The sequence below is a fragment of the Caloenas nicobarica genome, chromosome 2 (genome assembly GCF_036013445.1).
Source record: "Caloenas nicobarica isolate bCalNic1 chromosome 2, bCalNic1.hap1, whole genome shotgun sequence".
Taxonomy (NCBI): domain Eukaryota; kingdom Metazoa; phylum Chordata; class Aves; order Columbiformes; family Columbidae; genus Caloenas; species Caloenas nicobarica.
This window is the reverse complement of record NC_088246.1, coordinates 86,603,083-86,622,313: the sequence shown is the minus strand read 5'-3', so window position 1 is coordinate 86,622,313 and position 19,231 is coordinate 86,603,083. Positions and strand designations below refer to the sequence as shown.

Sequence of the window (19,231 nt, the reverse complement as noted above, 5' to 3'; positions counted from 1 at the left end):
ATACTACGATAAAAGCTGTTTTTTTTTCTCTGGTATTCTTGGTGTAGGATCTAAAGACATCTTGTCTCTTTAGAGTAAAAAGAATTTGTATTTCAGTTGTACCTGTGTCTCTGTAAGTAAATAGTTTTCCTCTGATCTTCACTTACATGAAATGGAAATGCAGTCATTAATATCAGAGCTGAATCTTGTGGACAGAGTTAAGGTTCTAAGCCATGTCAGTGCTTTCTTAACACTGGTGCAGAATTTTCATTTCATAAATGTGTGGTTCAATCTGAATCATTGTCAATGCAGAAGAAATGTTGAAATAACGATAATTACCTGGTCAACTTTAAGATGGATGGTGACTTGCAGAAAATTAGCTGACTCTTGGCTTATCAAGTCTGAAGCATTGACTTACCCTGTTCCCCAATGTTAGTGGTAAGCTGAGTTCATGTCTTTCCACCTTTATGGGTGTTTTTTCAAATGTTTTAGGGCTGCTTTTTCATCTCGTAACTAATGTCTTAATATATTTATTGCGACTAACCCTTGTCAACATGAGTATCAGTACACACAATCATTGGTTCAGAAAGTGCAGAATTATTCTACAGCGGTGATGCTTTAGATAATACTGTCTTCCCTTTAGACTATATTCATGACTCATGTAGACAAAAATAATCAGACATTTCTTGCATACACAAAAATGTATGTTTGGCATAGCAGCATTAATATCTATGTTTTTATGCTTATATTAAGTAGCCTGCCAAATAGAAAAAGTGAAATAATGTAAAAGACAAATGTAAAATTTGTAAGCCTGTATTATAAAGGCTTAAATGTAACAGTTTTATTTGGACACTGGAAAATATTATACAATCCCACAGAACTTCCACCTCTAAAAGAAACCAAGTAGAACCATGGTGGTGAAGTAACACTATGCTTCCCCTTGCCAAGAAATCTGGCTCTACATAGCTTCACAAATTCTTGCACAAAAAGAAAAATTAATAGAGAGTCAAGTAGCAGCAATGCCACAGAGGAAAGACTCCCTCTGCTCAAGCATCAGCAGGAACTAAATTTTGACTTTAAAAGTTATAAAGGACCCTTGAATGTTATATCACAGTTAACTGTTTAAGTGTTAAAGAAGGATTGTTTTACGGGGTAGAGGGGGAGTAATAGTTACAGGGATTAAGCCCCTTCTACTTCATACATTTTCTCAAAGCCTCACAGCAAAGGAAAATGAGAAACAGCACAAAGTTGCAGACTGGGGGAAGTAAAAAAAAAAAGGCGGGGGGAGGTAGGTATGCACAGGAAATTAAATTAATTTCTATGGGTATGAAATGGAATGCAGACAAGAATAAATCAAGTTTGGAGTTTTGAGGATTCAAAAGGGCACAACTAAGTAGAGTAAGCATATGAGATTTAAGGTGGGGTGGGAAGGGAGTGGGGGTGGAAATACAGGCAAGGAGATGAAGACAGAGAACTCGACACCAAGCCTAAATACCTGAAAGTGGGGGTGTGCTTGCCAGAGAGAATGTTTGGTGGTGATGTGAATGACAAGGGGAAGGAAATTCAACATGTGGAACCACTCAGTAGTTTTTACACAGTTAGTAATGGTCTTCCCCACCCTCAGTACTCTGTGCAGGTTCCAGTGGAATTAATTCCAACATATTTACAAGCAGGTTACTAGCCAGAGGACACATCCTAACTGAGTTAGGACAAAAGCTGGACTTCGGGAGAATTGCAAGCAAGCCTCCTCCACTCCATTCTATAACAAATTCTCTATAGGGTTTTGGAACTCAGCAGAAGCAGCTCCATTGTCTTCAGCTTCATATTCCTGTGTCCTGAAGGTGATCATCACTCATTTTTTTTTCCCTGCACGCTAAAAAGGCAAACATGTTTGCCAGTGGATACCTAGCCGTATATTTTGTGGCGTGAACACAGTGGTACACTTACACATGCACCAGCAAGAAACACCTTTCAGTAGACAAGAGTGCTGATGGACTATGCCCCACCCAAAGACATAACCATAAAGTCAGGTATTCCTACACAACAGCTGACCCTCATACTACTGAACAGGTTTGCATTTGCACAGGACAGCATTTCCATATTTTACATTGAGCCAAGAGTCCTGTACCTGCAAATAAGTTGGTACCTGGGCCTTTTCTGCTTCCTTGTAAGCCCATGTAGGAAAGTAAAGAACATGTTCTCAAGAAGGGCAAGTTTCTTTATCTGTAAATGGAGCACTAACCCACTACGACCAACGAGACCTCTTTCAGAGTGGAAAATGTGTAGAGGGCCCAATTCTTAAAAAACCCCACACATGTGAATATATGTACATACACATCCAGCCTCCTGCTCTCTCTCAAACACAAAGCCATCTTCAGATGGTTTCTTCAGATCCTAATGGCATCAAAATAGGAATACAGGGAAACTCTAAAGTTAGGATACAAGATAGTGCACAGCCAACATTGGAAAAATAATGAAATCAGAGTAAAACATCTGAACACCTCTGGTCAGATTTTATTACACTGATTAATACTGAAGTCCTGCTTCAGTCAATAGGTTTGTGTGTTCAAACATGTTGCAATTATTGACGGTTCCACTGGTGACAACTCGTCTTTGTCAGATAAGGAAAGGGAGCAAGTGAAACATGAAGCTCTCTTCCCTTTTTAGCACAGGAGGAGATACTCTCTTTTAATTCCTGAGAAAAATGAGAAGTGATGAGTTAGCACTACCTATGCTCTTAGCACCCTTCGCTAATTTATATGAAATGTCAGGTGCATGGTATTGCTCACAAAGAATTTTAAATGTTTTAATATATTGCACGTTGTTCAGACCAAAACCTCAATACACAAGTGCTAAATGCAAGAATAAATGAAGCAATTTCATTTTAAAAAAAAGAATACAAGATTTTTGGTTTCTTTTTCCCAGTGATGTTCAGCATCCTCCACGTAAACACATGCCACTTTCATGGCCACAATGAAAAATTCCATGTCCATAGCTGTTCTGCCTCCAGCAATATTGTATCCTTGTACCAGCTGTGGAGACAATTCACATCCAATGTGAATATATTCCTTTTCTTTGGGGTCACTTGTCACAGATATGATTTTGAAATGGGTGCACTTTTCTCTGTAACAGGGATATTGAGAAGAAGTGGTTGTGGTTAAGCTTTTGAAACACCCTCTTTTGTCTGTAAAACTGAATCCATGAGCCTAGTTAATGGCCTGGAAGTGTGTGTCAATGTCTTAAGAATCCACTTTGTCAAATTCATTATTGGTAGATTTGTTTTCAGGTAAAGCCAAGAAATGAGACTTTCTCGGGAACAGCAACTCCTGACTTGTTTTCAACTCTGGTTACACATCCTGCTCTTCTGACAGTTTCTTCTGTGAAGGCTGCACTTGTTAGAAAGGAATTCTGATCTGATAAGGACTGTACCATAGTTATTAGTCCAGAAACATTACTTTTCCTTCTGTTAACCTAAAATAATATATATTCTTGTACAGGAACCATTTTATAGCCATCAGGAAAAAGAGATAAAAACACCAAAACACTTCGGCCAGGCATGACTTGTAGATGGTAGTGTTACCCATAAAATTATACTGACATAAAAAATAGTGTGCTGCATTTTCTTTTACTGCATTTTTCTTAGTTATGATCTATCCTGCTGGTTTTGAGATTATTACCTCTCAAACTTAGACACAGGGACTTAGTCCACCAACTTGCCATGATGTATTCTAATGGGGGAATCCTTTAACTCATTTCCTCAATTGCTCCTAGAAAGGAAGGAGTAACAACCCATCCTGGTTTTCTAGCTAGCTGCACTTGGAAAGTTGTGCCTGGAACACCTTGTGTGAAAATGGGATTGTGTTCTTCCGTGACATCTAATGGAAAAGCAACACTTTATGGTTACTTAGGCTGTTACCTGAATTTAGTTTGCTATCATTCTGTTCAATTTAGGAAAATCTAATTTAAGTCCTACTAGCAGCTGAAAAAGCAGTCATTGCATTGTGGTGAAATGCCAAGCAGAGAAGAGGGCTATACTTAATGTAACCTCCTATTTTCTGAAGAGCTGCACATATTCTGCTTTTCCCATGATATTAACTGACCTATATTTTATTATATTCTGCTCTCAACCAAACATGTTTCCATCTTTTGAGACTTTTCTTCTGATAACTGTTGTCCACATTATTCAAGCTTTTCAGTATTAGACTAGTGCAGGAATCCTTTGCAATTGTTCTGTTATGGAGTTCAGAATATTTACATCTGTGTAGGCACAAGGTTTGTGAACAGAGATTTGGCTTATTCTAGGTAATCTTTGGCTGTATGATTACCACTTGGTGGTTGCTTAAGAACAGCTTTGGGACCAGCAGAGGAGAAAAGCCTGTAGAAAACCAGCACTACTCTTTTCATTTAGCAGAATTCAGCCTTTAAGGAAATGTGGGGGTAGGATTGTTCTTGCAGGAACTAGCCTCTGGTCTGTGACTTTTATTAAGAACAGTATAATTGTCGCTATTACTCAATAGATAAGACTTTGAAAGATGTTCACGTTCCTCTCCCAAGTGCTAGGAGAAAAGTGTTTTTCCTATCCTAGGCATAAAAGAGCATGCTTGCAATGCTAAATGTGAACTGTATTAATGGTGCTTTTTGCACAAATCACAGATGCTTTGAAGAGCTACTTTCCTGTAAGTGTGTGTCCTCACGCTGTCTGAATTTTCACCCTCTTTGCAGATGGTCATTTGGAGGGGAACAAACAAAAACCAAACAACAATTGAGCATCTTGTTGATAATCAGAAGATTCTCATTGGGAAATGTTTTCCCGTTTAGAAGTTATTGCTTTCAGCTGTGAAAATAACAGGATTTTCCTGCAAAGAAAAAGGAGGATGTATTTAAGTATTTAAAACATATATCAGTTTTGTTTTGTAGATATGGAAAAATAATGATTCTTGTTTTAAGATCGCACAGAGAGTCCATAAATATTGCTTGCATTCATGGATGAGTTATTTTATTAGGTCAGGTCAGAGAAGCTCTACTTGAAAATGAAGCTCTTGATGTTAATACTGAAGTGTGCTGATGCCATTTGTGAGCAAATTCTTAAAAAAGAAATACCTTAGGGGCTGTATGTAAACACAAGCCTCAAATAAAGTTCTTTTATTGGTTACACTGACATAATCTAGCAACACAAATTATCTCAGGTCTGGCTGACTGCAGAGTGCTCGGAGAGGTTTGCTGTGTGTGAGAACTGCCAGTCTATCAGAAGATGGGATGTTTCAGAACACTGCCAATCAGGTTCATTTCATATCTCCCACTTTTCCTAAAAAGCAGCCTGACATTTATTCAGGGTGCCCTCTGTCTGTGACAAGGACAACTACTGTTCATTCAGGCTTTTTTCCAAGTACAGTCAGATATTTTACAGAAACATCTTGTAACCCAACAAAGTGTGACTCGGTAACCAGAGTGGAAGCCTCCAGTGAGTGTGCAGTATCAAATAGCTGGACAATAAAACTTCTTGTTGGCATGTTGCATTCTCTGACTGGTCAACCGTTACTGAAGGAGAAAACCAGACTTTGTGTAAAGGGGCTATATGTGCCACCCAGTAAGAGTTTCAGGCCTCTGTGGGTTTTTTTTCTGTTTTCTTTAAGAGCAAAGGTCAGAGCACCATTTGCCTGGTTTCTTCAACTTCCCCCACCCCCACAGAAGTGGGTCTGATTCAGTCTGAGACCTCCACTGAGCACCCTGCTCTGAGAAGAGCGGTGTTTGCCGTTCACTGTTCCACACCTGTTCCACCACAGTGTGGAAATCTGCTGTCCCACGTGGGAGGATGGGCTTTGAGTGAGGTGGTCCAGTGTTACCTTGGTTTTGTGATCATTCTGGGCAACAAGGATGGAATTGTTTTGATGTAGGGGCTGTTCCAAAGCAGAACAGGTGGGTATTATGCCCTGTGCCTGTCACTGGGTGGTGGTGTCGGTAGTGACTTTGCTTTAAAGCAAGACAACTCTGTTTTTCAAAAATAACTTGTTTTATGCCAAAGTTTGGCTTAGTGAAAGTATTTTGTGAAAGATGCTTTACTCAGGCATATGCTACCAAGTTTTTTATTATACTAGTCAAAGGAAAAAAATGTCAGCAGAAATGTATTCAATAGGGAGCCAAAGACTATTGCTTTCAAAGGAGTTGCAGAAGCACTTGGAGTATAACGTTAGCTTACTTGGCCTTTCCTGAAGGTGATGTACAATAAAAACCAAATTCATTTTCATGTTCAGACAGGTTTAGTTCACAGACTTGACAGTTCAAAAAGCTTAATTCTATGTGCTGTGTGTGGCAAGAGAATGCAGAATTCCTCGGCATGGTTTCTCTTTTCGGAAAGTTTGAATACAATATTAAATGAGAATGGTTCTGTAAACAACAACACTTCAAAAGAATATTACTGCAAGTAATGCCCTCTACATCCTGGGAGGAGAGAGAAATAAGCAAGACACCTTTGCATTGTGGTCCTGCACATTAAAGCATAAGGAGTCAAGTAATTAATATAGGAGCTTATATTCCTTGTTTAACTTGAAGAAATGGGGGAAACTACTGCCTTTTTTTTGTCAGCTTTTTTTTTAAAACAGCAGTTCAAACTTAGCCCAGCCAAAAACGGTGAGTAGCTGCAGTGCGTTTTCCCTGAGGCACCTGGCACAAAAGAATTGCATTCCCATTTGGCCTGGGTTCAGCCTTGGTGGGCAGCGGTGGTTGGATGGAGTTTCTCTTTCAGGATGAAACTAAAGATATTGCTCCCAATGTGTTCTGCTGTGGTCAAAGAATTGTAGGAGACCAGTAGTGACTATTAAAATAGTTATATTTACACCATTTGTTCTAAAAGGTACATATCTGTGGTTGCTAAAGCTTTACCAGACCAACATTGCCACAGAGTAAGATGGAGGGGAAATGAAGACATGACCACAAACTACCATATGCTAATCTGAAAGTTCTTTTTTTCTTTTTAACTTTTGACAAATTCTATGGCACTGGTTGATATTTCTAGAAAAATATCTTTTGATCGTAATCCTGTTTGTGTTATTCCACTGTTTTCCATGCTCTGGCTCGTGAGACACAATCAGTTGCTTTCTGTTTTCCTCTGATTTCTTTTGGACTAATTTGTTTTGGAAGGTGAGCAGACTGCAATAATTAAGCAATTACATTGTCAACTTGGGTTGTGCTTCCTATTCAGATTAGATTCAGATCCATGAGTGTAACTAAGGAGGAAACATGCGTGCCAGGAAAAGTAAGAATTTTGAGCAGCTTTGACATGGAACAATAAGCTGTTCTGTTCTTGCGTCTTTCCTAGAGGAGACTTAAGAGATTTGACAGATCGGTAGGTTCTTCAGAGTCAAGTGCTTTGTGGTCTGGAAGCTATCAGTTCTCTCTCTCAAATCTCTCTCAAGATAATATTCTGAGTGAAAATTATGAGACATGTTTGTGGTGGATTATCAACTAAAACCTGCAGTTTAGCTCTGGGGTTTTAGCTCAATTTGGAGTCTGAAATTTGAGAATTTTTTTCTATTCTTTGAAGAAATTAATTTGTTCATCAGTGAGGGTTTCTAATGGAAATTGCTCATGAAAAGTGGGGATATTTTCTTCTGGTTAAGAAGTCTTGTTTTAAGATATCTTTTGAAATACTTAAGTAACATCATGTTATTATTTGAGTGCAGATTTAAATGATAATTATAGTTGACTGATGTGGCTCTTGAACCACTGGAAACTGCCATGTTTCACTAGAAACTGTGACAAAGTGTAATGGGAATGCTCATATGCATCAGATTGAACACAACTGTAGATGAATGTAGGATGAAAAGCCAAAGAATTCCAATAATATAAAATTACTTTGCAAAAATATCTTTTATGACAGATTTTATTCCTGAGCACTTGTCTACACGCTAGGTTTCAAAACAGGTCTTGTACGTGAAGACTCCCAACTCAGACTCGGGGCTTTACATAAGAAAGCTTTGAAGTCATGTCTTAGTTGTACAACTAGAAAATAGTTTTAGTTCAAATGAACAATATTGTTTGAATAAGTGAAATACTGAATGTAAAATGTTTGAAGTGTGGCTTAGCTTGGAACCTGTCGTTGTCTGTCATGGTGTGAAGTTAAGATTATGTGTTTTCTAAAAGCACAGTAGCAAGTTGTTTGGATTATTACCATTGATGCTTTTCTTGTATGGTACACAGCACAATAGATGGTTTTTCTGAATATGACAGCAGATGCCAGTAGAGTCTTAGCTTGATAAGAAATGAAATCTATGTGTTTGAAGTAGAAGAAAGAATTTAAAATCTAATTTATTAATAAGCTAAACTCTTATTTTGGATCAAGATTAAAACAATATGCGTGGAATATTGTCTTTAAACAACGTTTCTGCCAAACATGACTCACTATAATGTCAAAAATATTGCTTGTCTGATTTCTAGCTATTGGTATGACACAGGTTTTGTTCTGGGGGTGTTCAAAATATTGGTCCATGGATTTGTGAGGAGGTCTGTCAGTACAATTGGTGCAAAAGGCAGTATCTTAAGTTATCCTTCACGTGGAAGTTTAGAAAAAGGAAACATTCCAAAATCATTGGGGTTATTTTGGCAGGATTAGCTGTTGTGGAAACATGAAAGAAAAGTTTAATGACTATGGCTGTTGTTGTTTCTCTGAGATCATCTGGAAGTTATGAACTCCTTTCTTACCCCCTGTTTGCAGTGGATTGTTCAAAGTTTTATAGAAATTGCTGTACAAGATGCTAACCCCACAAAGACCTGTCATGTAGGGTTCAATCCTACTTGGAATTAAGTGTGCCTGTAAATGCATTGGTTTCGGTGAGTGTTGCTTTTAACAAAAACTCTTTGTCTTAATGTGGAGACCTGTGTTTCTACATGTGCATCAGCCAGATAGTGCTCTCTGACCATATATAGTCTGCCTGAGAAAATGTACTTTGGTGTCAGTAGTATGGAAGCTATCTAAACATAATCCTCTGGCTTCAAGAGTCTTGGTTCTTCATGTTGAGAGTGCATACCTGCTCAAAACTTGGCAAATAACTTATTTTCTTCCCATAGCACAGCTGGCAGACTATTGGCTGATCACCAATACATGAAGTTATTTGGTTCGATTTTGTTCATTTTATCTCTGTTTAACTCTGGCCTTCCAAGGCATTGCTTTGATTTGAGCACGAAACATGACCCTTATCCTCAGGGTGATGGCACTCACTCTGTAAGAATTAAGACATATCTAAACATTGGCAATGAATTTCATAACTGTATGAGATAAATATTAGATGGGAACCATGAGTGATAAATACAGTAGTGCAGAAGCAAAGTACTGTTAGGCAGAGAGATTTATTCTTCCTAGTACATGACATTTTTGTTTCTTATGAAGGCGAATTGTATGACTCAGTAATGAGCTGTGATTTGTTTAACAATGGTATATAACTTATTCTCAGAGGCATTACAGTCAATGGGTGGCCACAAGAGCAGTCTGTGTACACTACTTTGTTAATCCAGGAATTTCCCAATGAGATGTTGGTTTATTGGTCTCTTGCAGCCATCCAATACCTAAAAGAATGTACAGTATATTTTGGTTTTGGACACTTGTAAGCGTTAGCCTTTTAAAATGTACTAGACCTGATATTCTAAGTCAAGCGCTGCTTTTTGTGTACAGTGATACTAGTCTGTGTTCATCAGCTGATGCAGTTTGTTTTCTGTGTTTTGAAGTGGCTGAGCAGTGCACTGCTAGTGTATTTCTTTATCTGTAGGCTATGTAGTGACCGTATACACACACACCCCCCCTTCTATCTAATGGAGTTATCTGCATTTATACAAAGTGGGTATAATGTAATGATGAAAAGTTTGCAAGAAAAAAAGAATTGTGATTCTAGCAAGTCTTTGTCTCCCTAAAGAACCTGTGATATACGTGCAAACATTTAAGTGATCCTCTTTCAAACTGGTCAGTTGTGATAGCCAGTTAACACAACAGTACTGTGGAACCCTCTTTCAGTGTTACTTTGAAGGTGGTGGTCTTTCTGGTTCTATTTACTGAGCAATATTACTGAGAGCAGTCTTTCTGGTCCATGGAGACTGGCCTCTCACAGACTTGGAGCATGGTACTTGGGCTTCTTAAGAGTCCTCTGTAAATGCCTTGCCTCTCTGCTAGGAAGAATGGACAGGTTTCAGTGTGACTTGGATGCAACTAATGTGTTCTGATTCAATCTCTCACAGGTTGTGTGTGCATTTTGTTTCCAAGTCCTTCCTGACTCCAGGAGGAGTTGGTTTTGCAACGCTGCCTTTAGGCAGGAGATATTTTACATAAATCAGGTGGAAATGTGAGGGAAGACGGAGTTATTACCTGCACTGCTGGTATTGTCCAACTGATGGGAGATTTCAAGGAGACTGGATGGTTGAGGACTGCAGGACTAAGCATGACTAAAGGTTGGAATCTCCAAACAAGTCTTAAAGTGGCCCCTGGGAGGATACTGTAAAACCAGATGCCTACTTGGTGACAACACACATGCTGGCAAGTTGCCTGATACACACAATATAGACCTCAGTTTTGGGGTGAAATAGTTACTGGACAAAACTTGATTGCCACGTGAAAATGAGTCAGTGATAGGAATGCTGATTGGGCACTGTAAGATCACAAAATTAATGAAACATCTAATGCATGGTCTGAAAGTGGTTGAGTTGGAATAGTTTGAGAATTCTAGGAACCGAGCCTTGAGAGAGAAAATAAAACTGTAAATCATCTGAAGAGAAAAGCATTCAAAATGAGCACAAACAAAGTAGATCATAATTCTTAGTGAGTATATTTGCTGCATACACAGTATTAAAACCCAACACTTAGTGTTGATTTAGAACAGGCTTGTTGCAGTATAATCAGACTTTTATGACCGAACAAATATTGTTATGATCAATGGTTTCCTTAGGCTGAAATATTTCCCTGCAGTATTGGCTCCTCAGCCAGAAGTGCAGGTGAATGTAGCCCAAAGCCCATACCCTTTCTTTTTCCTCTGTAACAAATGCAACAAAAAGCAAATTAACTCCTACAGTGCCAGTTTATTTCCACTTGAATACATTTAGATTGGTCAGCTCCTAGCCTTGACATTGGGTTTCAAAGTATTTGGTTCGCTTCTCTATGCCAAAAGTTAAGTCCTTGACATATATTTGTAAACTAAAGCATACAAACATCACTTAAAATTTTTTGCCTGTTAGTTAAATGTTATAAAAATATCATTAAGCTAGAAATCAATCTGTTTAAACATTTGATGATGACAATAATTCACCTAAGGGCTTGTTTTATTACAGAATTTAGCTATTTAATGATTTGAGATTGCTTTGAAAATTTTAACCTAGTTGTGCTGCTTGTGTGTGGAATTAACTCATGTTTTAAAAAGCACCTACTATTCTCAAATATGGAAATATGTTTTGTTCTAACCCTCAGTACACCCATTTTTATTTATCCTAGAAAAACTTCCCTCTCGGTTTTAAACCATCAAAACCTAAATCAGTCTGGCATATCTATACAGACTATCCTAGAAATACGGAAGGCAAACTGGAAGAAAAGGTTCCCACTCTTCTTTTTGAGCTCCATGGTCTTTAAGGAGTGTGTTTGATTTCTGTGTGAGGTATACCGATTCTGTTCTGTTGCCCGTAATTCTAAATCTGGTCCAGGTGAGGCTGGTCTAATTCTGCAGCTGCTCTTTTGTGGCACTGTAGTTGTAATGAAATCTCAAGATCTGTATTAATGTTGCTGTATAAGATGGGAGAAGGAGCCATGGGGCAGGATGGATGAAATCGAAATAAATTGCATGTGTCTGTCTCACCCAAAGGGTGCGATATATGAGTTTTGTTTCTGATAGACTTCAGATTTTTGACTTGCCCTGTGCTTCAGGAGGTCTCAGGAAGGCTGTCTCCAAGTATGTTGCTGCTGGTTAAAATTCAGCACTGTGTTACATGTTGAATATAGTGAGGGAAAGGGGGAAGAAGAAAGGGCTGAATTAGCTTAGTTGGCAATGGCTTTTTCTGGCATGCTAGCATGCTCTTGATGATGCTATTTATGGATGCTCACTGCCAGAAATAACATTCATGTCAAATTATACTTCATGGTTGACAAAAAAATTATCTGTCCAGCACATTACCATATTTAAGCCATTTGTTCACTCTCTGTTGTTATTTGTTGTTTCAAACCCCTTTGGTGAATCTTTTAAAATCTCTTGCTCATTCTGTATTTTCTTTCACTCTTTAGGAAAAGAAAATTATAGATCTGTAATTCAATATTGGAGAGTTGGTTCTGGTAAATGTAATATAAAAAGTCTTACTGTAATTTTTCAGCTGTTTGTTTTCTATATTGAAACTGCTTTCTCTTTCTCAGACATCAGTAACTTTGTAACTCTCCCACTAGTCAGCTACGGCTCCTTTTGTTCTATATGAACAGTTTTTCTGACTAGTAGCCTGCATTTTTAATGGAGAGTTCTTCTTTGCTGTCCAAAACAAATGCAGATTTCAAGTCTTAAAGCACAGATTTTATCTGAATTCCCAAGTTCACTGTCTGGTGGCAGCATTCAGCTGGCATCTGTGTCAAGTACCATGTTCTTCTGTGCTGTTTGAGTGGCCAGTATCTAGTCCCAAGATGCTATGAATTAAACGTAATTAGCAGTTTTCCATTCAAATCTCTTAGTTGAATTTTGATGGGAACTCCATGTTCATGTTGTGGGTTTTTTTTGTAGTGATTGTTGTTGTTTTGGTTTGGTTTTTTGTTTGTTTGTTCTTTTAATAAAAATGAGAATCTGTTACAAATAAGATGAATTACTATGCAATTTTGTTTTCAAAGGGAATTAAGATCCCTATGTGCCTTTCCAGACATCTTCCTGGGGATATCTGTTGCAAGTACGTAAGTCCGTAAGGAAAACTAGTTTTCTAACAGTCAACACTACCAACTACAAGCAGCTGGCTTGTTTTTTTTTCTGTCTGCAGCTGCCTGTCTTGGGTAACCAGATGATATCGTATTCTCACCTGTTGTTTGTGCATGTAGCGGTTCTGGCTGCCACACTAACTCCAGCCAGCTTTTTCCCCTCAGAGTTTGGCCATATGTGGTCATCAAATCACAGTGGTCAGCTGCTGAGTCTGATTAAGTCATTTAGCTTTACAGGTCTGAAATAAATTAAACAGCATGAAGTAAGGCAAATCTCCCGTATGCAGTTGTCAGACTTATATCTCTTTCCAGAAGAAAGACATGTTATTTGCTTACATAGTACATCAAATGGCAAATATGCTTGGGTTTTTCTGCTTGCCTTGGAATGGCTGCAGTCTTGGAAGGGCTGGAAGAACAGTGGGAGCCGAGCGAATTACCCAGAACTCCATGGGACTAATTTTTGCAATTTATCTAGCAACTGGAAATCAGATCTGCAAGACAAGAGAAAATTTCATTGCAAGACAAGGCTCTTGAGGAACAATACTATGCCATCGCAATGAAGCTACCCTTAAGCATTTTTTACTTAAAATATGAATTTGTTTCCTAATAGTTTATTTTTGGTTTGTGGTTTGTTGGTTTCTTTGTGTGGCAAGGTTTTTTGGGTTGTGGTGTTTGTTTTTTGTTGGTTGTGTGGTGTGTTGTGTGGGTTTCTTGTTGTTGATTTTCTTTTAGGGTAATGGGAGATGTAATTCTAGTTCTTTAGGATATAGGATATATGGATATAGGTACTCCATGGCAGATTACCCGTAACTAGCCAAAACCATATTAGTAGAAAAGCCTTCATATGCAGAGGCAGGCTTTGCCTGTTTGTTTGAAACAGAACAGCTGTCTGGAAATGTGCAACTCACTGAAATCTGAAATGAGGGAAAGATTATTTTTGCTTTACTGCATGCCAGACCCTTATACTTATCTTTTTTCTTTCTCTGTTTTTGGTGGGGTTTTTTGTTTGTTTGTTTGGAGGTTTTTTTGTTTGGTTGGTTTTTTTAGGTAAAATGGAGAGCTGCTTCTAAGCTTTACTCTTTTGTTTATTTAATGTTTGTGTGGGTTTTTACTGAGGATATTTTTCTTATGTTTTCCAGAAAAACGCCATAGTCATTTGATCCATTCTACAGGGGGAAAAGTAGCATATTAATACATTGAAACACCAGCAAAAATGCCATCCACTTGATATATCACTCTGACCTGAAGGGCAGGTCAAATGATCATAAGAACATAGAAATATATGCCAGAAAGATAACCTTGTGTGTCACAGGATGTTGGGTCAAGAACATACCAAGATATGCACGTCTTTCCCAATTGCTTTTGTGTTAGGAAAAAAGCCGAAGATAAATAATTTCAGTAATCTTAAATCATTTGTAGGGTAGTTAACATCTCACTAGCACATATTCGCCCATCATGACAATGTAACTTGCAGAGATAAAATAATGAAATTGTATGGTTGGAGATATGGTGGAGTTGAAATACATGGCTGTATTTAACTCGCTTTCAATTAATATTAATATTAATATTTCCTATTGCCCTCTCATTTGTGATAGTAGTATTTTAAATAAGCAGTATGCTGTTACTGATACTTGCACCTTCTTGGTGGCAATTGCTTAAAGATTAGCATTCACTTACTATCCAACTTCATTTAACTTCCAAGGCGAACAATGGCAGGACCACAAATATGATGATAAAATGTTACAGGAAAGCACATGGGATTGTAAGTGGATAAATTAAGGACTTAAATTTGCTAAACAATTTGCAGATGCTAGAAGCACAGGGGACTAAAATGAGAACAGCAAACTTAAGACTAACAAGTATGTACTCTGTGAGCCAAGTTTGCAGAGGCCTCTACTTGGCATCTGATGTGCTATTTGGTTACTTCCACCCACAATTGACTTGTTGAAGCAAAATTGGAGCCACAAAAAACAAAATGCAAAGTCCTCCTACCATAATATGCAGAGGCAAACAGTGCCTGTACTCATAAATCAGGTGTTTAACTATCTGCAGTAACTTGAATCCACAAATGATTGAAAGCTTCCCTCTCCCTCCCGTGTGATGGAAGTAATGCTTTTTGAGTGTTTTTATGTGTCGAGTAGGTAGCTCTGAAGTAAAGGCACCTTTTCACCTTACAGAATAGCTAAATGTTGTTTCAGAAGTGGAGCTATACAGTACTAAGATCAAATGCAGTCATGGCAAAAAACAGTTTTTGCCATGCGCACCTGAACTTAGAAGTGCAATTCAAGTCCTTTTGCAGAATAAAAATTGTGAAACTGGTTTTCAGAACCCTGATTCCAGAATTACTATTGGGGTTCTAGGAACCACTAGTGGGGATATGCTCACTGAGTAGTGTCAGCCGTTTGAATATCTATGAATTCATATCATCAGATATGGTAAGTAGAAGCCCTCTCAAAAATTGAGATATACTAATTCCTTGAGCCAAGGGACAAAGTGCAATTATATTAGCAGTATCTTGAGACTTGCAATAAAACTGAGTTACTAATGTGAGGTTTTCTGGTTGCAAATATCAGGCTCTTGCTGAAGTGTTTTTATTTATTCAGATATCTTTCTGGGAGATCAGTGACAGCTGGAATATTCCAAAAGTGAGTAATTTATCTAGATATCTTTGAAACTGTAGTGGTTGGTCAAAGATTGCAAATGATAGAAGTGGAAAATCTGTGCATTTAGGAATCTTTTGGAAGTCCTTGATCTGGATCTTCTTTCCTCCCCCACATTTTCAGTAAAAGTAAAACATTGTTCTGTCTCCAAAAGCAACACTGTCATTGTGAGAGTAAAATATGGTTTTCTAAACTTATTTGCTGTTTTAGGACAGCAAAACCTATCAACAAATGCTATAGTATGCTGTAGTATAGGTCTCTTGCTAAAGTTCGTAAGACTCAAAGAAGCATGTAGTAGGTACAGTAGGAAGATACCTGGGAGTAAATGCTACAGCCTGTTTTATTCTCTTCCAGGCTTATTCGGTCAACTTCTTATGTGTTCCTAGTTAACTTCCAGAGTTGTCCTTAGTGACTTTGTGCTTAATCTTGTGTCCTGGAAGCATCTTTAATTCATGCATGTTGTAACACTTGTAGTATGGAGATTGTTACTGATTATCTTGTGGGACCAAGACCTCAATATTCAATAATTGGCAGAATGAAGTATTAAGTATAATCCAGTGCTGCATGCATGAGGTAGTAGTTGTCTGGCCTTGACCTAGTTTTTAGTAAAAGCGAACAGGAGGTAGATTTCTTAATACTTTTGCTGACAGGAAGCCTTTAAACAAAGCTGACCGTAATGTAGCGTAAACGGTGGAATACAGTGGGTTGGACAGGACAGACCTCGGTCCTGGTTTATGATCCACAGTATGACTGGGATAGGTCTCTCTTTTTACATGAAATAATTAATTCTTTTTATATGGTGCAGTAGTATGCATTATTTAATGCCATGAGACATTAGATCCTTCTGGGAAACTTAAGTGGCATATTTTTCATTGGATAGGATACAGATTGTACACGCTGGGAAGAGCTGCTTTGGAAAAGTAGGTGTACATATAGCTAATGTAGGTCTGTGCTAACAAATCTGGTCCATCTTTGAATACATCATCCTATAGTGAGGTTTTCCTATTAAAAATAAAATAGTATTTTCCAATATTATAGAATAATTCAAGTTGGAAGATGACTTCAGTGGACAAGCCCAACTGCCTGCACCGAGCAGGGTCATCTGTGTCTCACCAGGTTCCCAGGTCTTTATCCAGCTGAGTTTTGTAAACCTCCAAGGACAATGGTTGCACAAGCTCTGGGCATCCTGTTCCACTGCTTGACTTTCCTCGGGGTAAAAGAAGCTTTCCCTGTTATAGTGTCTGAACTCTTCATTTCAACTTATGTTTATAAATTCTTTGTCCTCACGCCAAGCACTGCTGTGACGAGCCTGGCTCTATCTCCCTGATAACCTTATTGTAGGAATGGGAAACTGCTGCTAGCCCTCTCGCCCTGCTACTTCCCCCAGCTGTCTCTTCTCCAGGCTGAAGCTCACGTCCCTCTGTCTGTCCTCACAGGGTAAGTGCTCCACCACTTTGGCCACCTTGGGGGTCTTCTACCGGACTTGTTCCAGTTTTTTAATGTCCCTCTAGTATCGGAAGTATTGGAGATGTGGTTTCATGAAAGCTGAGCAGAGGGTTCTTAACTGGGCAGTCTCCAGCCTGTACCATTGTGTGGTGTTAATCCTACTCAGTGCAGGATTTTGCATTTGTCCTTGATGAATGTCATGAGGTTCCTTTTGGCCCATTCTTCCAGTCTATTGAGGTCCCCTGCCCTCAATTATTGTTGATAGTTCTTCCCAGTTTGGTGTGATGTACCTTGATGCATCAGCTTGGTTACAAGAATATTGAAGAAGATAGCATTAAAAGACTTAAAAAAGCCAAGGTCACTGAATCACTGAAGGCAGTCAAGTAGGTAAGATATTATTTCCTCTCGGTAAACTTGCCCTTACTGTTTCAAAGCACTTTCTTACATGTGCCCGAGAATGGGTTCCAAGGGAAGACTCACTTGAACTCTGAAATTTGGGTCACTTCTCAGATGGGAGTGGTAACTTTAATAGGATTTGGATGGGCCCAGTTCAATGAGTCGTTAATTGCAGGACGATTATTCTGCTGCAGTTTCTTATACCAAGGACTTTGCCATGTAAAGATTTTCATATGCATCCACAGAGCTGAAAACTCTGAATTTTCCTGCTTCCTGTAGCTAATACAGATTAAGAGCACAGTAGGATTGAATACTGAACTGGCAAATTGCTTTGACACAAAGCATCACTCCAATGCCAAACCCTAGGCTGACCAAAGCATTCAGTGGAGCATCACATTAGAAGATGCTTTCTGCGTGCAAGAAATGATCTTTTGATGAAACTTTCAAAACAACTATTGAATTGGCTGGTGGCTTCCTAACTGCTAGGTGTTAAATATCTGGCAGAGAAGTTCCTGCTGCCTTTCAGGAGGCATGAAGAATTTCCTCAGCAATCACTCCATTGCTATTAGTTAATATTCAGTGCTTGCCTTTGTCAGCTTTGTTCACCCCTTCTAGGTCTAGCCTCACCGCTTGCTTGCATGGGGCTGCTTTCCTGCAAAGGCATCCAGGCTTGCCGCAGCTTCTGCCAAGACATCTCTCAAGGTGGCTTTGTTCCAGCAGCACTAGAAAGGGGCAGTATTCACCCTCCTCTTCTGTACCTTCTGTTTTAAATGCAGTACAAGGTCCTGGAAGTAATAGATTTGGGCTGCTCAGAAGCTCCTTCCTCACAGCCCCTGCCCCCAGCTGCCTGTGCATCGACTACGTGCCCTTGGGGGGTGCCATCCTCATTCAGCTCACGTGGCAGCCCTCCATGCCAGGCTGTCCCACATAGCTCATGCTCTCAAAGCCCGCATCAGCTTTCCTGCCTCTTCCCCATCTGCTCTGTCAATCGGGACTCTAAGGCTGATGCCAGTTTTCACCATAGTGCTTGTGTGCCCAAAATGGGACTTAATATTTCCAGCAGAGATGAGTGATTTACTTAATTTGTTTCCTCTACAGGCTCTGTAAAGTCTTTTTTTTTTTTTTTTAACATACAAGCAAGAGAAGACTTTATTTTTTTTAATGCATTTAGTTGCTGTTGGTTGTGGATACGCAGCTGCCTAGACACTGCAGTTTTAACAATTTTTCCTGTGGTTTATACAGATCGACGTATCCCAGCAAGGAATGTAAGCCACGGAAAGCCGAAGATGAAACCAGTCAGGGACTATTAATCTGGTAGCAACGAACAACTCAGTTACAGTTTAGAGCAGTATTTAATTTATGTAGGCTTCAATTACATTGTTCTGTTTTTCACTTGACACTAGCAGCTGAAAAGAAGCCCTTTAAATCCATGCTGCAAATCCCTAGACCCAGCTCTTCCTGCCCCTAAACTTGCATCATAACTACATATGCCTTGCAGCATTTTTGCTGCAATAGAAAAAGTGGTACATTCCTTAAGACTTACTCCAGACTTACTGTACTTAGTTGACTGAGAGAGTCAAGTTTCTTTACTGTGGGGGGTGAGGTCTTCTCTCTGTTCAAATTATATTCTCATTCTAATACATCTAGTAAACTTTTATAGAAGCAAGAGGGATAGTACAAGTTTAGGAAAAAATGGGGGTTTATACAGTCTGGGAATATAGATAATAGAGTGAGATAGAGGTCAAAATTCACTATATAGTTTAGAGTATAAGACTATTCAAAACAAAAAAAAAATGTGATTGTCAGAATTTTCAGTTGTCTCCTATCAGTTGAAAATTTT

General features: G+C 38.8%; 1 protein-coding gene across 2 annotated transcripts in view; it reads left to right on the top strand.

Annotated features, from left to right (window-relative positions):
* FBXL7 (F-box and leucine rich repeat protein 7) overlaps positions 1-19,231 on the top strand; it is a 186,666-nt gene that overhangs the window by 74,921 nt on the left and 92,514 nt on the right. The window contains exon 1 of one of the 2 annotated variants that reach the window (XM_065628816.1): positions 12,830-12,864. The exons of the other annotated variant lie outside the window; for it this stretch is intronic. The gene's annotated coding sequence lies outside the window, so the exon portion shown is untranslated. Of the gene's footprint in view, positions 1-12,829; positions 12,865-19,231 lie in introns of those variants that run through there. 2 annotated transcript variants of the gene reach the window in all.